Source organism: Sciurus carolinensis, chromosome 6 (assembly GCF_902686445.1).
Source record: "Sciurus carolinensis chromosome 6, mSciCar1.2, whole genome shotgun sequence".
NCBI classification, from domain to species: Eukaryota; Metazoa; Chordata; class Mammalia; order Rodentia; family Sciuridae; genus Sciurus; species Sciurus carolinensis.
The window spans coordinates 10205015-10224892 of NC_062218.1; the positions used below are offsets into that span (position 1 = coordinate 10205015).

The 19878-nt window shown below is 38.7% G+C and overlaps 2 pseudogenes; one reads left to right on the forward strand and one right to left on the reverse strand.

Annotated features, from left to right (window-relative positions):
- Positions 1-1215: 1215 nt before the first annotated feature.
- LOC124987445 (adenylyl cyclase-associated protein 1-like) lies at positions 1216-2618 on the reverse strand (annotated as a pseudogene).
- A 7681-nt stretch (positions 2619-10299) lies between these two features.
- The window catches only part of LOC124986956 (heterogeneous nuclear ribonucleoprotein A1-like), a 45315-nt pseudogene continuing 35736 nt past the window's right edge, over positions 10300-19878 (forward strand).

Genomic DNA, 19878 nt, shown 5'->3' on the forward strand with positions numbered 1-19878 from the left:
TGGATATCCATAGAATCTTGATACTATGGGTCTGTTTGAGTTGTAATAAATTGCCATTTGTGGGTCAAGAGTGATTTCAAATGGCATGTTCACGTGCTTCAACCTAATACCAGGAAAGAAAAGTTAAATTCTTTTTTTTTTTTTTGGTATTAACTTTATTCTATTTTTTGTGCAACTTTAAGTACATAAAGGTTTATTTCCACAGGCCTTAGGAAATGGGTAGAAGTCACAGGACAATCTCTCCTCCCACCAAAAAAAAAAAAAAAAAAAAAAAAAAGTTGCCTATTTTGGTAAGTGTGTCCCAGAGGGGAAAACTGAAATTCACATGAGCAATGCTGTGCAAGATCCTTATGTAAATCAAGACCCCAAACCAGCCTGCAATGGAGGTTTTGGTCCTCTGCTCAGGGGTCTGGACAGGAGCCCTACGGTGTTGAGCAGGACAGGAAAAAGGAGGCAGCAAAGGTGGAAGACAGGCACCTAGCAGAGGAGGAGGAGGAGCGCCCCATTCCTTGGAATGGCGTGATGCTTTTCTTTAAAGTTATCTCTGTAGGAAGGTGCTGAACAGGAATCCCAGAGAAAGAAAGGGTGCAAGACCCAGAGCACTTCCCCTGCAGCTGGGACTGCAGAACCTACTGTCTCGTGCTTGAGGCAGACCCGGGATGGAAAGCAGGATACAGGAATGCTTACAGGAAACACGTCTTCTTGGAAGGCTGGATGGCCAGGCCTCAGCTGGTGGTCCAACCCAACCCTTGCCTCACTTGTTAACAGTGGAAAATTAGTCTGGTTAGAAGAATTATCAGGAATCACACCAGCTTCTGCTACCTTCATGCTCCTTGTTAGAAAAAAAAAAATTAACTAGTGTGCACATTCTGATCTGTTAAACCCTGGGACTGTTTTATTCTTCCCAAAGGACTGTGTGTTGGAAGAATAACCTCCAAAAGCTGAAAGTCAAATCGCACCAGTCCAGGTTCCTTCAGAATGGACAGGAAGTGTGGCTGTGCCAATATGAGAAGCTGCACCTTCCTGCAGAAGATCAACTGACCTGCTATCCTGCCCCAAATCTCAGCCTGAGGTGTATTTCAGTGAAGACAGGAAGCTGGGTTTCTCAGAAGCAGCTTAAGAGCAGAAAGGTAGAGGAAATCTAGAAAAGAACTGTCTTGATAGCAGATTTATCCCATGGTGAAGGGAGAGGGCAAAGAACCCAGTAGCACTTTGCTATCCAGCAATTTCTGTCACCGTGGTGACCAACTTATGCCCATTCCATAGGGTCTTGAACTGCTTAGGGACTGGGAACTCAATAAAGTCACCGCCTTCTGTGGGAATGAGAATATTCATCTCAGAAGATTTGGCACTGACTTTCACGATCCAAGGAATTCTTGCTCAGCTAAGCACGGCAGTGGTCTGTTTTGTTAATGGAAATGGTTGGCATTTTACCCATTACCTGAACTTTGACATCCCTACTATTGATCATCTCCGCAATGCCCACCACGCCATCAAATACCAGACCAAGTTTCTTACAGTTATCCACTGTAATAGAGTTAATTTTGCCCTCGATTTGCAATGTCGTGTTGACACACTTGCATATATAAGCCACCTGTTTCAGTTCTGTGTCAATCACCAGGTTGGAAACATCCTTCTGATTTTCCACTCTCCACTTCTTGCCCTCCAGTTCAAGGAGAGGTGGCTCCTTTGTGGCTGGTTTGGGGGATGGACTGGGTTGGGGTTTAGGTGCAGAAAATGGTTTGGGACCGCTTCGTACTGGGCCACTCCAAGCCTTCAGGGCAGGGTTCTCGTGAGTCTTCACATCATCAGATACACGTTTCAGGGCGTGTGTGATGCTCTCCCCTGATTAATCTGTGCAAACAGTGCTGAGCGTGCAGCAGAGTCATCTGAGCCTGGACTGGTGGGGACTGGGGTGGAGGTGGGGCGGGTGGGGGAGGGGGAGGAGCAGATCCAGCAGAGGGTCCAGAGGGCAGTCCACTCAGTACTTCTGCCACAGGCCCCGCTTTGCTCCAGGCCAGTGCAGTGGACTGGAACTCCTGATGTAAGCCTGTCATGTACTCAAGTGTGCTCTACCCAGTCCACATGCTTCTTATCCACATCTTTATGCCCCTTCAGGACTCGGTGTGTATAAAACATGGCAAAACCATTCAATTCTTTCACATAGGCACCAGGTTTGGGAGTTACAGTCACCCATCCCAGGGCTCGGATGCTTTTACTGACAGCAGACAGGTGATTGAACAACTTGCTGCCTCTACTCTTCTCCCGAAAAGTTATCACTTCTTGGATCTGCTCTGAGCTGGGTGCCAACAGACCAGAAAGCTTATTACCAGTTGGCTGCTGGCACTGAGAAGCTGTAACCAGGAGAGCTCGCTCCAACTTCAGACCAGGGTGGACCATCTCTGCGTGTGTCTGCACGTCTCCTCCTGTCTCTGTACTGATCTTCAAGTACTCTGCAACAGGACTGGCAAGCAGCGAGTCAAGTGCTTGCGCACATGGAGCTGCTCCTTCTGAAGGACCGACTCGGGACCCTCGGTGCGTGTCAGTGGAATGGGATATGGCCTCCGGGCGGCCCACTGCCCCTCCACTCTTTCTACCGCCTTTTGCATGTCAACCATGAGGTACCGCCTCAGGACTGCGCTCAGCCGCTTCCCAGAAAAGTTACATTCTGCAAAACTTTATCATAAAGAAATGACAAGCCAGTGTTTTATGATGTTAGAGAATTAGAATGTAAGGACTATTTGATTTTGTTCCTCATGTTGGTGTAATATCACCATTTTGTTCTCTCTGCCTTTCTGTGTGAGATAGATAGATTGATTGATAGACAGACAGACAGACAGACGTGTGAATGATTGTCATTAGGTTTCTTATTCCTGCTAAATTCTCATTCCATACATACTGGTTGAAAGTGCCCTCAGCTTGCTGAATGACCTTTCACTAAAAGCAGATGTATTTTCTTATTCCCTAATAGAGAACTGAGAGAAGGACAGAGGGTTTGGGGGTGAGAGAGAGAGAGAGAGAGAGAGAGAGAGAGAGAGAGAGAGAGAGAGAGAGAGAGGTAGGTCATTCATTAATACCTTTCAAATGATAAAATATTATCAATATGGCCAAACAATTACCACCAGAGTTGAGTATAACATCTATAACGCTGAAGAATTCACTTAAATCTCTACAACTTATTTACCTTTTCAGTAAAATCATGAAGATAAAACCCTAATTTCCTTATGGAGTTGTTGAAAATAGATGAAGCAATCATAAAAAGTAATAAATCTAAGAAATATAACTCAATGAATCAATAATTATGATTATATTCTCCTTAACCTTTTATTTATAGACGTTAGATAAATTTAGTATTTGGAGAAAATGTTTGAAGTTGCAGGATAGAAAACACTACCCTTTGTAATTGTAATCAGCAATCACTGTGACTTATTAATGGCTCTTATGGACCAGATTCTGCCTCAGGAGTTACAGTGGCCTGTGTTATTTAGCTCTCACAATAACCCAAGGTTCCTCATGATTTTGGTTCCAGGGCATTGCCTTGTACAGAAGAGTGAACCTAGGGGTCTCAAGGCAACAAGGAAATGTAAGCCTACACAGCACAGAGCCCTGCATTTGACTTGGGATAGGCCCCTCAGCCCTGCGTTGGTGAGCTTATCCTTCTTGCCTTCTCTTCCTATCCTGCATTCCTCAGTTTATCGTATGATTTAAATGACACCTTTTCCCCCTCAACTACCACCTGGCATATTTGCTGAGACTATGGTGGCAGACAGGAGCTCTGTCCTGCAGGACTGCGTTCCTGGTGACAGTCAGTCATCTGTAGCACAGGGATGTAGGCTCCCAGCTGGAGGGAACCCTGGAAATAGATATGGAAATAGATATGACAGAAAGGATTAGAGGACAAATGACAACTTGGGAATGCTTCTTAAATAGGTTCCCTTCTACTCTGAGCACTTGTATAAGGCAAGTAAGCCTCAAGGGGAAGGATTAAGTGAGATTTAAATATGACAGATGATGATCGATAGATATTAAAGTTACTTCCCATGGCTTGAAAGTCTCCAAGGAAGACCAAGTAGGGATCTATCAGAAGTGAATTGAATATGGACTGTAAACTGTATTTCTTCCTTTCAAACTACTTGTAACTTACCCCTGAACTGGTTTATCACATGTATGTAAAGATTGAAAAACATCTTCAAGCACTTGATGATTATCAGGTAACAGAAACTGTAACAAGGATCACAGTTCATCCTCCGACTTCCCATCCTCAGCCCAAACCCTTTGCCAGCAGCAGCTTGGCAGGTGAGCTCCATTTGCACTCCCTTCTGCACCTGAAGCTTATTCAGCAGGACAAAAGCTACCCTCTTAAACTTGACAACCTACGAAAGAGCGTTAGGAGATTGAGATCTTGTCTGTGAGTGTTCCTGACTTGTGAAAGGAGAATGAATTCCTGGACTGAGATAGTCTTTCTCAGGACATATCAGTTTTCTTGGCTTTTGAAATATCTGGTTTGTGTCACCAAGCGAAGCCATCCAAAGCCCTACCAACGATCACAGAACCCAGCATGCTTGATTGGAGCGATTGTCCCACCATGGGGACAACCTCATGGTGGGTGCCTTGTTCCTGCAGTGATTTTATTAACCACCTGGAGCCTGCCCAGTGAACTTTAAGTCAGGTCCAGGGATTTTATTTTACTTTTTTTACTTTTAACTGGAAAGATTTTGAGTCCTTATCTGCAGCAACCTCATGTATGTTATTTAAATTTTTTCATCTAATGCTTCACTCAGATCCCCTATAACCTGTGCTGTGCTCCTTCATCTACTGCATAGCTTTTAAGTAATAGAAATATTATTTTTATATATACAATGTTGACTAATGCCCATATTTACCTTCTTAATAATTTTTATTTACTCTTAATTTGCAGAGGTGAGCCTGCCTAATTCACTAGATGAGACATCTCACGTGTATTATCTAGCAATCTAGTTTTCTTTCCTTTTCTCTTTAATGATGTCAACTTCATTCATGCTGACACCTAAGAATATAATAGAACTAAAATAGCTGATAAGTCCAATCAGATATTATAGGTAGACACAGGTGAGGTTAAGAGTTCTTCTGTTCAACAGAATGAAAAAAATATCAGTGTTTGGATATGAGTTGTCTCCCAAAAGTTCAGGTGTGAGAGGGTGCAGAATTACTCAGAAGTGAAATAATTAGGTAATAAGATCTGAAACCTAATGTGTGGATTCATCCATTTAATGGGCGAATAATTTGAATGGACAGACGGTTGGTAATTGTAGGCAGGCAGGGTGTAGCTGGAGGAAGAAGGCTACTGGGGACGTGAGCTCTTCTTCTGCTTGTATCAAACTGGAAAAGATGAGAGAGCAGGTAGAAAATCTGAAACATGATATGAATAGACAACTACAAATATATACAGACTATTTGTGAACATAAAGAATATGGTCATATAGTTCAATAGGTAAAACCGTACTAAAGTAAAAGTGCTTGTTTCATATAGTGACAAAATCTTTAAAAAAAGATACAATGATACATTTATTTAAAAGTAGTAGCACAGACTTCTCTGGGAGGGACAAGAGGCCATGGCTGGGGTCCTGGTATCCCAAGAAGTGAGAACATCCTGCCCCTTTTACAGACTAAAGTTTCCTTTGCTTTCCTGCCCGTCCCCCCATCTGTCTCTTTCCTGCCTATGACTAGGCCCAGGAGATGCTGGTGGGATGGCCAGGGGTCAGCAGGTGGGTTGAAGGCCAAGGAGGAGTGCTAAGCGGGGAGGGAGGGCAGCCCAGGGAGCATTGATTAGTAGCTCACTGTCTGCTCAGGAGTTGCTTCATCAACAACCTTTCCAGGAGGGGTGGTATCCAAAGGCTCTGAATACAGGAACATTCCATTCTCCCCCGGTCAGTTTCCAACTTCCTGAACTCAGATTGGCGACCTCCATTTTCTGATTCAACCCTATTAGCTATTCAACACTAACTGCCTGTCTTTAATTCTAGCTTCGATACCAGAATTCTGTTGGCATTGCTGTGCAGTACCTGCATCCTCATTTCTTGCTGGCAATAGTGCCAGATGGCATGTACCAATAAGAGGAATGTTGCAATATCTATTGAGTATATTGTCAATTTGCCCTTTGATAGAACAACTTAATTTCTAAGAGTCAGCATCAAAGGTTAAAAAAAAAATAGAGCTTAACAATATGAGGAGAAATGTTCAAAGAATTATTCACTGTGACATTATTAATGGCAAAATATAGAGAACTAAACCAAGGCACCATGGTCTAAATTAAATATAGCATATATTTTTTATGCTTTAAGTTTTCCTGATATATCATGAAGTGATAAAAATCAGAATGCAAAAATGTGGATGCAGTAGGCTACCTTGACACATGAGTATCATACAAAAAATATGCATGTAAGGAGGATAGACCAGAAACGAATACACTGCAAAGGAGTGCCGGGAACTTTGTATATGGGACTGGTAAAAGTGTATTGCATTTAATAAGGCTTTGATTTTGAATTGTGTGATAAAATGAAATGGACAGCAATGAGAGAATCCTAGCATCATTGAAGAAAAACCGTGGCCCAGGACAAGACCAGCGAACATGAGTTGCTTTTGTTTGCATACTCTTGCCGGCAGCAGGGAAGAGGGCGCAGATCAACTCTGGAAACATGTCTCCTCCAAGGATAAGAACTGGAAGGTTCTTCAGACTTGGGTTTGGGGAACTCTTAGGACACTGTGCTTTTTAAACTGGCCTTCCTTAAAGGACAGGTAAACTTAGTCCTATCTTCATGTTGGGTGGTGGTTTTACAACTTAAGAGCCAGGTGCTCCTGGAGAAATATCCCTGTCCTCCCACAGAGAACAGAGGTCAGCTCTGTTTCTCCTGGTGGTTACATTTCAAAGGCAGGGCTTCCAGGTCTTGGAGAAAGACACTCCTGGGCTGTTGGTGGCAACTGGCAGGATGCTTTTACAAAGATTTACACTTCAAAGGTTCGGAGAAAGGACTGACCACAGGAAGTTCTCTAAAGCAAATGCTTTAGGAAGAGGGAGGTCAAGGCCCAGAGGCAGGAGAAAAGCTGGAGAAAGTTTCCTCCTGGGGAGGAGCAGTTAAAACCTTCTTGGTCACCACTGGGCTGGATATCAGATTGAGTAGGAGGAAGGTACACCAGGCAGGGGTTTCCAAAGAAACACACAATAGAGACAATACAGCTTTGTAGAAAGACTGTGAGGGATCGACTCTCGTGATTGTGGAGGCTGAGAGGTCCACCACCAGCTGTGGGCAAGTGGGAGTCCCAGGAAAGCCATGGGTATTTCCAGATCAAGTCCAAGGGCCTGAGAACAGGAGGCAGGTGATGTTGTATATTGGATAATTTTATATCAATTTTAATTTTCTGTTTGTGATATTGGTATTTTGGGTTGTGCGAGGGAATGCCCTTACGTTACATACATGTTGGAATAATAAATGATGACGTGGCATGATGTCTGCAGTGTGTTCTTAAATGTTCAGGAGAGAGAGAACACAAATATGGCAATGTTAACAAGTAGGAGAACCTAGATAAACATTGTTCATTAGACAATTCTTTTAAATTCCTTAGTGTAGTTGAATTTTTCCAAAATAACAAGTAGGGGAAAATTAACACCACTCCAACTGACATAAAAAAATGCATTGTAGACAAAACTGCTAAAGTGATTATTTTTTTCCTGCGGTAAAATGATAAAACAGTCTATGCAAAGATTTTTATTCCTAGTTTGGTAAAACACAGAAATATCAAAAAATCAAATTATGAACTTGGAGTCCTAAGTAGCTATTAAAATTGACAGGGAATACAAGAACCTTAAAGAAAAACTTGAGTTTTGATTTCCAGAAAACTAGGCTTCATGTTTCCCTCCTGACTTGATATGTATACATGTGCCAAGATCACCTGTCAGATTGCTCAGTATTATAATGCTTGGGGCAGTGACATTGATGCAGATACACACTTATTTTTAACTTTTATCTGTATAATCTCATACTAATCTATATATTAGAAATTTCACACCATACAATTAAAATGAGATGGAAAGATAAATAAAAATATGTAACATTTCAAGTGAAACTTAGGCTCTGTGGCTTGAGTTTTGGAGACAGTTACCACAAATGTTAGCTTTGGAAATATTGTGCAAAAGTGAAGGACTTTGGTTAGAGTTCCAAGTGAGAGGATGTTAAGTGACTCATGGGGAATTTGGTGAAGCAGCAATAGATTTAATTGCAGTTGCAAGTTTCTGAAAAGAGACTCCTTCCTCAAAACAAAGGTTTAGGGGAGTGTGGTAGGAGGAAACCTCACATCATTCTGAAGAATTTTAGAGTACAGAGCTTGTGCCAGGAGGCGATTTTGGGCTTCTTCCAGAAGCTTCATGTGAGCTCCATGGCAGGAGTGTCTCAGAGAATTCAGTGGATGAGGGAAAGGGAAGGTGGACGGACTCACAGTGTCCGGGGTGCAGTGATTGCAGCCAATAGGCTGATAAATGTGGACAGGGGTTCATGAGACAAGAGGAAGATGAGAGGATATAAGGGAACTGAGCTTTATTTTTGATTGCAGCAGTTTCAATCTTGAAATGAATCTCTGAAAGAAATAGAATTCCCTGAGATTTCCTAAAACTGAAAAGATTGGTCTTCTATTCTCATGTAGGATGGAATTCAAAGTCAAAATTAAATTCTTATAAAAAAAGTTGGATTTAGCAAGATTAAAATTGTGATGTGAAAATCCCCCTCTGCTATGCAAATGAAATTAAAAATTTCCTTCGACCTGCCTGCAGAACTAATCATTAATTTCATAAGAATTTTCACTTTTTTGGAATAGCAAAAATGAAAGTCTTACATACATGCATACAACAGGCGTTGTTTGAGAAATATTTATTGATTTCCCATGTGTCTAGGTGTTGGAGATTCTGAGACTGGACTGCCTGTCTTCCTTTCTTCCTTCTTCCCTTCTTTTCTTCCTTCACATATTTGGTGTGTGTTTTCTGATGCTGAGGATAAAACTCAGGGTTTCACCCAGGCCAAGAAGCATGAACCATGCCCCCCGTCCTGATAGTGACATTTTTAAAATAAATGTCATGAGTCAAGGACATTACTCCCTGTTTTAGTCAGCTTTCTCACCACTGTGGGCAAAAGACTTGACAAGAACAATTTTAGAGGAGGACAAGTTATTCTGGGGCTGGGGGTTCAGAGGTCTCCTCTCAGTCTATAGATGGCCGGCTCCATCGCTGTGGGCCCAAGGTGAGGCAGAACTTGGCAGAAGAGAGTGGTGGAGGAACACAGTTCAGGACAGGACAGCCAGGAAGTAGAGAGTTAGCATTCCAGGTTCAAAGTCATATCCCAGAGGAGCCCAGGGTCCAACTTCCTCCTGTCACAACCCACCTGTTATGGTTACCACCCAGTTTACCCTATCAGAGGATTAACACATAGATTAGGTCAAGCTCTCCTAAGCCAATCATTTCACCTCTGGTATTATCTTACACATGAGATTTTGAGGGACCTTGTTTCTAACCATCACATTCCCCTCATCACCTGTGGCCTTAAGAACTCTTGATTTGTTGGAGTTATATTCTATTTTAACCATTTTATTATATTCTAATTTTATTGATTATAAATTTGCTCTTTAATTTACACTCTGATTTTTCCAGTTTTTGAGTCTATGTTAAAAACCATGGAATAGTGATATCTGGTTTATGCAATTCTGAAATCATCAAGTGATTAGCAAAAGAAAATTTAATAGTAGGAGACTTTTTGAGAATTCTATAATAGTTTCTGATCTCTACAAGATAAAACTGAAGAATCAAATTAAAGAGTACATTTAAAGAAAAATTACGTTAAGTATCCAAGGGAAGTTTTCACTTACATTTGTAAAATGGGCCACCTTGGATATTTCACATAAGGTTTCCTTAAGACAACAATATAATATGAAAGGAAGAAAAGGACTAAATGCAAATAGATCATCTATTTTTTTTTTTTTTTCCTCCTGGAAGAATTAAGTTCTCTAGTGGAATATAGCAAGTTCTGAATATCTGTCAGTTCAAGGGAGGAATTACCCCCTGGCTGTTAACAACCCTTTGGAGACCTGTCAAATAAATTCAAAGTAATTTTTATATTATGTCAGCTCAAGTTCCTTTGAAATTGGTATATTTTCTTCTTTGCTGCTTCTCATTTATTTTACAGGTTTTTAATGTAATTTTTTTCTTGGCAAACAATTTCCTTTTGCTCACATTGTAATGTTATATCCTAATGAAGCCAAAAGTATAGATGATCAGGTCAAATGGAGGAAATGGAAGCCAGTTTGGATCCTGGAAGTGGGAGACCACCCCTGGGAGACTGGAAGGTCAGTGTCTCCAGAGACCTTTGACCACCAAGGTTACTGGCCCCTCCCAAAAGACTGCAGGCAGGGAGCTGCAAATTAAAGCCCCTGGGCCCCTACCTGCCTGAATCACTCCATTTGGTCCTCCCCCTGCCCATCTGCTTCTCAGCTTTTTGCCATCTCACTGGCATCTCCTGGGCCTAGTCGCTTAGGAAGGAAGGAGAGAGATAAGGGGGAGAGCAGGAGAACAAAGGAAACTCTAATCTACAAAAGAGGGTGCTCTCGCTTCTTGGGATAGCAGAACACACCAGCCATGGCCCCCTTCTCCCTACAGGGAGAAGTCTGTGCTACTACCTTTAAATAAAACCTGCTTCTTATGCTGTCCTCAGCGTGCTTCTCTGGTGTTCTACTTCAACATTTGAAGCTTTCAATTTATTAATACAATTCTTCATATTTTTATTGATTTTTATTTGGAAAAAAACTTCAGAAAATCCCCTGCTGCTACTTGGAGTATCTTCTGTGACTCTGGGTTTCTTATCAGACATTTACATTCTATGTTCCGTTTAATCAATACATGCACATGCTTCATTCAGTAAATGCTGTGCAATTGGGAACATGCTGCTTGGTGTGCCAGGCCTGTGCTCAACTCTGAAGGATCAGCGGACACTGTCGGACAAAACCCCTGTCGTCAGGGAGAGTTTTAATGAGGGACAGAAACCAAAATGATGAGTTAACTATGTAATATATTAGATGATAAGAAGACCAAAAAAGAAGGAAGGGGGATATGAAGTGCTATGGGTGTGGTCAGAATGTGAGAGAAGGTGGCCTGGAAGACCATCGCTGGTCTCTCAGATCTGTCTCCTTACCTCCTGACTGCAGGGGGAGGGCAGGAGACCGCAGTCCCCTGGCCTCACAGGGCTCAGTGGGGCTGAGACTGTCCTGTCAGGGGAAATAGGTCCTCCCTCTGGAGGCCTCTTAATTGACCTGTGGTGGCCCGTTCCCCTGTCCCCTGGCTAGGCGTTAATCATGCATGTCATTTCAGCTTGGTTCCCTCCATTAGTTTACACAAAACTCTTATTTAGAAACTCTCTTCCTAACTGATTATAAGTCATGAGTTTTCTCTTGTGATGTTCCCTCCCTACCTTATTTTTTAAAATTTGAATTTTGAAATTACTTTTAATTTGCACTTAAATATTCATCCTCCTGGGATCTGGTTTTATATAAAAAAACACAACTCAAACAATGTAACTTTCTCAACAATATTAAAATAAAGGGGATAGAGTCTCTGAATGGGAAAGACTATCTTCAAAATCTAAAACTTGTGGACTAAATAAGAATTAATATTTGATCCCAGGAATCACACCCACCCACACAAAAGGATGAATATTTGCAAAATCATTAGAGGCAAATGACTTTCCTTTATTTTTATTTTTAAGATACTATTTATTCATCTCTTTTTCTCTTCCTAATTTTTTAATTAATTTTTATTTGTTCTAATTTGTTTTACATGACTGTAGAATGCATTTATACATTTGATAGATCATGCACAAATGGAGTGTAATCTCTTATTTTTCTGATTGTACATATTGTAGGATCACATGCGTCATGCAGTCATACATGTACATGTGGTGACAATGTCGGTTTGTTTCACTCCACTGTCCTTCCTGCCCCATACCCCTTCCCCTCCTTTCACTCCCCTCTACCTAAAGTTACTCTATTCTTCCCTAGCGCCCCCTGCCTATTATGAATTAGCATCTACATGTCAGTGAAAACATTCTGGTGGCAGATAAACCAAAGGACTTTCTTAAATCATGTAGAGGCCTCCTTAATGCTAATTTAAAAGAAATATGAGATAAACCAATAAACTAATATACTATAAAGTAGGTATCCATGAATGGAAAGTCTAGTAAGAGGGAAATATTTAGTTCGTCTAAATATGTGAAAAGATAATCAAACTCACATACTAAAACAGAATGCAAATTGAAACTACAGTGAGAGAGTGTTTGCTTTCATCAGCAGATTGGCACCATCAGAAGCCCTGGCGATACCCTTGGTGAGGGTGTGGAGTATCAGGCCTTCTCCATATTCTGAATGAGGACATCATCTGTGACAGACATTCTGAGGTGAGTGTCATAATGCCTTCCTGCAGATGATCAAGTCCTGGAGTAAAGCTACCGAGTGTGGATGCAGCCTGTGATCCTGCCACCCTAGAGCACACCTCAGAGCGGGCAGTAGGGTGCGTTCAATCCCGTTACATAAGGCGTAACTCCCCTTTGCTGAGAGACTGTTGCTTCTAGGTTTTGGTGATGCTAGTGGCCAGATCAGATTCCTGCCATGTAAAATCTGAGATTCACCTCTAGTTACTGAGGGTGACCTTTAGTCAACAGTCTGAAAAAATGAGGCACAAGATAACAATTTCTGCCAATACTCTGAGTGATTTTAGGAGATCCTTCTCCCAATAGCATGCAGGTGAGGTCCTAGCCTTAGCTGATTCCTAGAATGCAGTCTTGCAGAAAACTCAGATAAGCCACGTCTACACTCTTGTCCCACAGAAACCGTGAGAAAATAAATGCATACACATTGTTGTAAGTCTGTAAATTGGTGATATTTGGGCATGCAGCAACGGAAAGTCAATAAAGCCTCTATGTAAGAGAATCTGATGATATTTATAAAAATAAATATTTACAAAAACTTGATCTAGTAATTCTTATTTAAAGAATTTATCTTCCAGTTGTAGTATATATACATGCAAAGATTTGCATGCAAAAATTACTTATTATAGGAAGTTTCTGTGAAAGAAGCAGAAATGGAGAAAAATCCTCCATGCCCATTAATTTGTCAGTCACCTATATATGGAATCAGTTTAAATTTAAGGAGTATCATGAACAATAAGAATTACACATGTATTCAAAGCAATCTCTGAGGTAATTTTTTAGTGGAAAAATACATTACAGAGGGTTTGCAAAATATGCTAACATCTGTTAAAGGACAAAATGATGCACAGAACTAAATTTGCATACATGTAGATTATCTCCAGAGAAGAATTCATAGAACGGGTTAAATATATTGCCTTTTTGAGAGGGTGTGGAAGACAGGAGGGCCAGATTGAAAATCTATTTTTTATGTCATTTTGCTTCTTTTGAATTTTTATTTTGTGCATTTCATATAAATAAATTATTGTTTTTTAATTCTATGTACTTGAAATAGATTTCACAAATAATGAATGTTTCTTATTAAACTTCAAGAAACCACAGCTAGTATTTTCCAGAATGTATGACTATAGGGATAGTAAATTCTTTGATGGTTAATGCATTTGTGAAACTCTTGATGTTATTTCTCACTTTTTATGTACTTTTTACATTATTCATTTACTCAACAAATAAATATTTGAGGGCTTGCAAAACATTCTCCTGCATAACCACAGTTTTTAGGTTCTTCAAGGAATTCATATGTGAATAAGAAAAGTCTCTAGTCCCAGGACTTTATAATCTAGCATAGGAAATTAGGATGCCAACAAATAACTAAAGAAAGCAAGAGGTGGTCAGAAACGTACATGGAGCATGGTTTGTGGCTTTAACAGGAAGTTCTGTCTTCCCTATGATGTGTTCAGAAACCAGAAAGAGTGCCTTTAATCTGATGATGAAGTATAGACAAAAGGTGAACAATTTAGAAGGTCTTGTTTTAAAGGGGAGTTATGAACACTTAATGATAACAGTTAAGTGATAGCATGCTTCTTAGAGGCAGAGAGGTGATGTAAGCATACATTGCAGGAGAATGCTTTCACTATCCCCCCGGAAGAAGAGTTACCACCTATTTAATGTATTTCCTTTTCGAAAAGTTAGTGAAAAGTCAGTGGCTATAATCTTTCCGTAGTTATAAGAAACAAGTGTTTCAAAAAATTAGGATGGCATTTCAAACAGATAGAACAGGTGAGAGAAGCCAAGGATCTGCAGAAAACTGTTAGATCTTCCCAGGAAAAGACACTTGTGCTTTTGGTTAGAATACAAGAGTTCCTGCAGGCACGTAGGAAAAGGAGGGTTAAGGGAAAATAGATTTCTAGGAATGCCTTGTAAATCTCCTTGATATTAAGGATCTGTAATACAGGCAATAGAAGAATTCTAAGTAGCGAGTCGAGCAGTCGCTTTATGAATCTGGACTATTATTCTGACAGTGGTGGAGACTTAGAGTGATATCGATTTTGTTTGCTTGAATTCGGAGTTTTGTTATACAGTTAGAATTTTACCACAGTCACGCAGAAACTTGAAGGTAAAGCTAAGCAGAAAGTTGAAGTCTGATTTTTTTATTTGATGTGATCAGTGGAAAAAGGTGGGGAAAGAATATCTTATAGGTATTCAAATCTTTTTCTGTTAAGTAAATGAACAATGTAGCCAGTATATAAAAGAAAAAGGAAGGAAACCAGGAAATTCTATTTGTAAAATTTGCATTCAAGAGACAAAATGAGTCATCAAGGTCTCTGGGGAAATTTAAGGAAGAATCTGAAGTTTGATGGTTCTACAGAAAAGTGGAAAACTCACAAGGAAATACACATCATAAAGAATTAACATTTTATGGTAAAGGTATTTTTTTTCCAAAATTTATACATATGTGCACAGAAATTTTATTTCTGAAATAATACCACTTCTTTGTTATAAGACAAAATTTCCATAAATTCTACTATATGATTTGAATTTTAAACATGATCAATTTCCTATTGGGCTTAGGAAATATCTACCATTTGTAGATATTTAACCTCATTTAAAAAATTATTATTGTGGCACAAGTTTTACAATGTGTGCTGGCATTTCTCTTTAGGAATCTGTATTGGGATTTTTTTTTTTTTTAATTTGAACTCTAAGATACTACAGAGCCATTTTTCTAACTTGCAATTTGAAATACAAATATAATACAGTTTGCTTAAATATTTTATTAGTCACATTATGGGGAAAATGAAGTTAAGGAATATCAATTGTTAGCTAATTTTAGAGCTTCTTTTGATATAGTAGATAAAAAAGGAAAGAGCAAAAAATCACTCAGCAGTCTGGGTTAGCATTCAGAATAGATTATGGATGAACTTTCAATGAATTTAGTGTGCTCATTTGCATGTTAAGTTTTCCCAGCAGGAGATGGCCTCTTTCTGAACAAAAGATAACCTGTACTTCAACCTCTATTACCATTATCAACCTGTGCTATCACAGAGGCAATGCGTTTTGTTTTTTAGAGTAAAATGCCACTACATTCTATTTCCTTCTAGTTTTCCATCTAATCAGTTCTGAAAACTGTAGGTTCTTAATGGTGGGAAATAAATTCTGGTTGGCATTTATTTGGTAAGGAGAATACAGATAGTATTTATTATGATGGGTGTTGGAATACAGACCCAGTCTCAAGAATTTAGAGTGGGGCTGGGGTTGTGGCTCAGTGGTGGAGCACTTACGTGGGAAGCACTGGATTCGATCCTCAGCACCACATAAAAATAAATAAAATAGAGGTAATGAGTCCATCTACAAATAAAATTAAAAAAAAATAATTTACAGTGAATTTTGGTAGACAGGTATTTTTCAAATAACCCCTAACAATGGGGCTGGGAGAGTTAAAGTTGACCTGACTCAGTCAAGAACGCCAGGGAGCAATGGAGGAACACTGAGGTAAGACCAACCTTACCACTACCAGAATATCAACTGCGGAAATATTTTTAAAATAAGAATTTTTTATATACATGTTGGTGCCATAGAGAAAGAAAATTTGAAAGCAGAAGTGGGGTGGGGTATGAGATGGAAAAATCACCTCAGGTTCCTCTCAAGTACACTATTATTATTTTTATTTTTTATTATTTATTTTATGGACTGCATTTTGATTCATTGTACACAAATGGATACATCATTTCCTTTCTATGGTTGTACACAATGTAGATTCACACCATTCATGTAATCATACATGTACATAGGGTCATGATGTCTGTCTCAGTCCACCATCTTTCATACCTACTCCGTCTCATTTCCCTCTATGTAATCTAAAGTTCCTCCATTCTTCTCTCACCCCCAAACCCCCACCCCCATTATGTATCATCATCCATTTACCAGTGAAAACATTCGACCAGTGCACTGTTAAGCAAACTGTTCTGGAGATGGTGGAATAGAAATGTTCATGGGCCGATTAGATGCTAACATTGCATGTTCTATTCATCTTATCAGAACCCACCAAGCCAACAAAGGGAAGGACACTGGCCATGTTGACACCCTCAAGATGGAACGCAAGGGGAAGAAAGGACACACTACTTGAATCTTGTGTTATGTAAGATTTGAGCCTGGATCTCTGGCATGCCCCATTTCTCTCACTGACCTTGGGATTACAAAGAGCAGGGAGCTGAGCTGAGATATGGCACCCGGAGTTGAGCAATGCTGATTTGGTTGAGTACGCCTAGCACAGCGATTGCTCTCCACCGTGTCTGGGGACAGCTGTACGCTTCAGTTCCCTCTGAGTTTCTTGGTATCGTGTGAGGCTAAAATAATACCAAATCATGGGTAATTTTAGGGAAACCTGTTTTTCTGGAGGTGGTGTGATGAAGAATTTACAAACTGCTCTTTCCAAATTATTGAGTAATTTTTTTATTTCTCATATTTATAATTCTCCTTTTATTGGTCTAGTTGGAGCTCTTATATAAATTTTTTTTCTAAAAATGTGTTTTAAAATTTCTCCATTGTCTATTTTATACATCCTTATTCATTATTATTCTTTGCTCAATTTGTTTTGATTTTAATTTCATAGCCTTTCTTATCTCCTTAGGATGGAAATTTAGGTCATTTATTTTAGATCTTCTAATCTATCGTAAGCATCTAGAAGATCAACATCCTAGAAAACACAGTCTTAGCTGAATTCAGCCACTTTCAATATGCTCTAGTTGCTCTCTATTTCAGTTCATAAACGTTTTTAGTTTCCTTTGTTATATGGTAGATTATTTAGAAGTATATTCTTTCACATTTTATGGATTAATTTTGCAGCACCATTTTGAAGACTTTTCTGCTTTTGTTACAATAGGTCTCATGAATTTTCTAGTAACATTGGCCAGCGGGATTTGTGCTTCCAGCAACTTCAGAATACCTTTTGACAACGTAGGTATTAAAGTAGTCACTCCAACCTTCTTATAATTGCACAACATGCTTTTAATATCCATTTCTTTTAGCCTTTTATCCATTTCTTTTATATTTAAAATGCATTTCATGTAGTCAATGTGTAGTTGGCTATTACATTTTCATCCATTCTGACTATATCTGCTTTCTAGACCATTAACACTAAGTGTATTATTGGTATGCTTTAACATTTTATTATTTATTTTCCCTTTGTCCCCCTTTTTTAAAAATTTTAAATACTTTAGTGTGTTTCCTCCTTTCTTACCTCTTAAAATTTGAGCAATCCATTTTAATTTTTAATTTTTTCACTAGATATGTATTCTACATTTTTGTATTTCTTTAATTCTTGCTCTTATGATGAAAGTATATATTTCTAACATTGTTTATTATTTTCCTAGAGTTAATATCTTCTCACAATATATACATTTTAAGAGCTTTACAAAGTAATTTTGGCAAACTTTTCCTTTTTTATTTACTTTTAGATATAGTTGATAAATATACTATAAACCTCACAATACAATGCTATGCTTTTTCTTTAAATCATAGTGTGGAGAAATTATGGTAAAATATAGCCTTTTGCCTTTATACCTTACTTACTCGGCCCAGTTGTCTCTGTTTCTGCTGAAGTTCCTGGCTTCCTTCTGGTGTCATCTTCCTTTGATGTGATTAATTTCCTTTAGTCACATTAAGGTCAAACCTGCAGGTGACAAACTTGCTTAGTTTTGCTTTATATGTAAAAGTCTTATCTGCATTTTTGAAAAACCTTATGCTGGCTAGTCAATATGACTCAACATTTTTTATATTTTTTCTTTCAGTGATTGAAGTTATTATCACTCTGATTTCTGGTCTTCAAAATATCTTTGAAGAAACTAGCTGTCATTCAAATTGCCCTTATAAAAACTGGAAACATAATAGGGCTTTAGTTAAGAATAACATGAGATTCAGAACTTACATTAAATGCATAATTTATTTGTCTTATACTATTTTTAATTTACTATCTTCAGTTAAATTACTTTATTTTTTTTTAATCTTTAGTTCTAAATGCATTACAAAGTCCATATCTTCAAGTTCAGATGCACAATTAGTACCTGCATGAATCCTGTCCTCAGGACCTCGGTGCTGATACCAGCTGCAGGATTTGAGTAATTCTTTAGAGCAGCATCAGATCTGATAGTTATTATTGATCAAATGTGCACTCTTTTGAAATTTATCCTTCTTAGACTTTGTAATATTTTTCATACAGTATCGTAGTTGTAAAATTATTATATTTTTACTTTTAGATGTGGAAAGTGGATTTAATTAAACAAGTTGAGATAGATCTAGGCAAAGATAAATCAATGAATGGGAAGTGATTCTCTGGATTTTCAGCAACAAATTAAACACTCTAAAAGTTATTTAAGTTGTGGAGTAAAATGGGAATTCTACAACATAGGGAAGACTGGAAGGAAAAAGACGCGAGTAGCTAATTTTTGTGTCCTTGGGAGAGCAAAAGTAAAAGTAAAAAATAACGGTATTTCATAGTTGGCGCTAGTTGTCTATCAGTTGCTGCAAGAGAGAAGTTAAGAATCATAGTAAAAATACTGATATGTTGTGAAATGGTTTTCAACAGAAAGAAATGATTTTCAACAAAGGTACAAAGAACACACTGGAGAAAGGACAGTTTCTTCAATAAATGGTGTTGCAAAAGTTGTGTATCCACATGCAGGAGAATAAAACTAGACCTGTTTCTCTCACCATTTACAAAAAAAATCAAGCCAGAACGAATTAAAAATTTAAATGTAACACCAAAAACAATGAAACCCCCAGTAGAAAGAAAAATAAAGAAATGTTTTGGGACCTAAGAATGAGTCCATTGTTTTTTTGCCTGGTGTTTTGTTTTATTTGAACCTGAATCCTAGGAAATAAAAACAAACAGACAACTGGGTTTATACCCATCTAAAAAGCTCTACACAGGAAGAAAACTATAATCAGAATGAAGAGACAACATACAGAAGGGGAGGAAATATTTGCAAACTATACCTCGGACAAGGAGTTGATAACTAGAATAGATAAGGAACTCCAAAATTTTCTTAAAAATCTCAAATAACCAAAATAAAAAGTGGGCAGTAAATGTAAAAAGACATTTCTCAAAAGAAGATCCACAAATGGCCAATGGGTGTGTGAAAAATGCTCAACCTTTTTCTAATTTTTTTCTCTAGCCTTCAGAGAAATGAAATTCAAATCTCAATGAGACATCACCTCTCTTTAATAAGAATGATTCTTATGAAACAGAGAAAAGATAACAAAGGCTGATGAGAATCTGGAGGTAAAGGAACCCTTGCAAGCTTTTGGTAGGAAAGCAAGTTAGTAAAGCCTTCACACAAAATAGTGTGGAGGTTTCTAAAAAAGTTAAAAATAGAATTACCATAGGATTCAG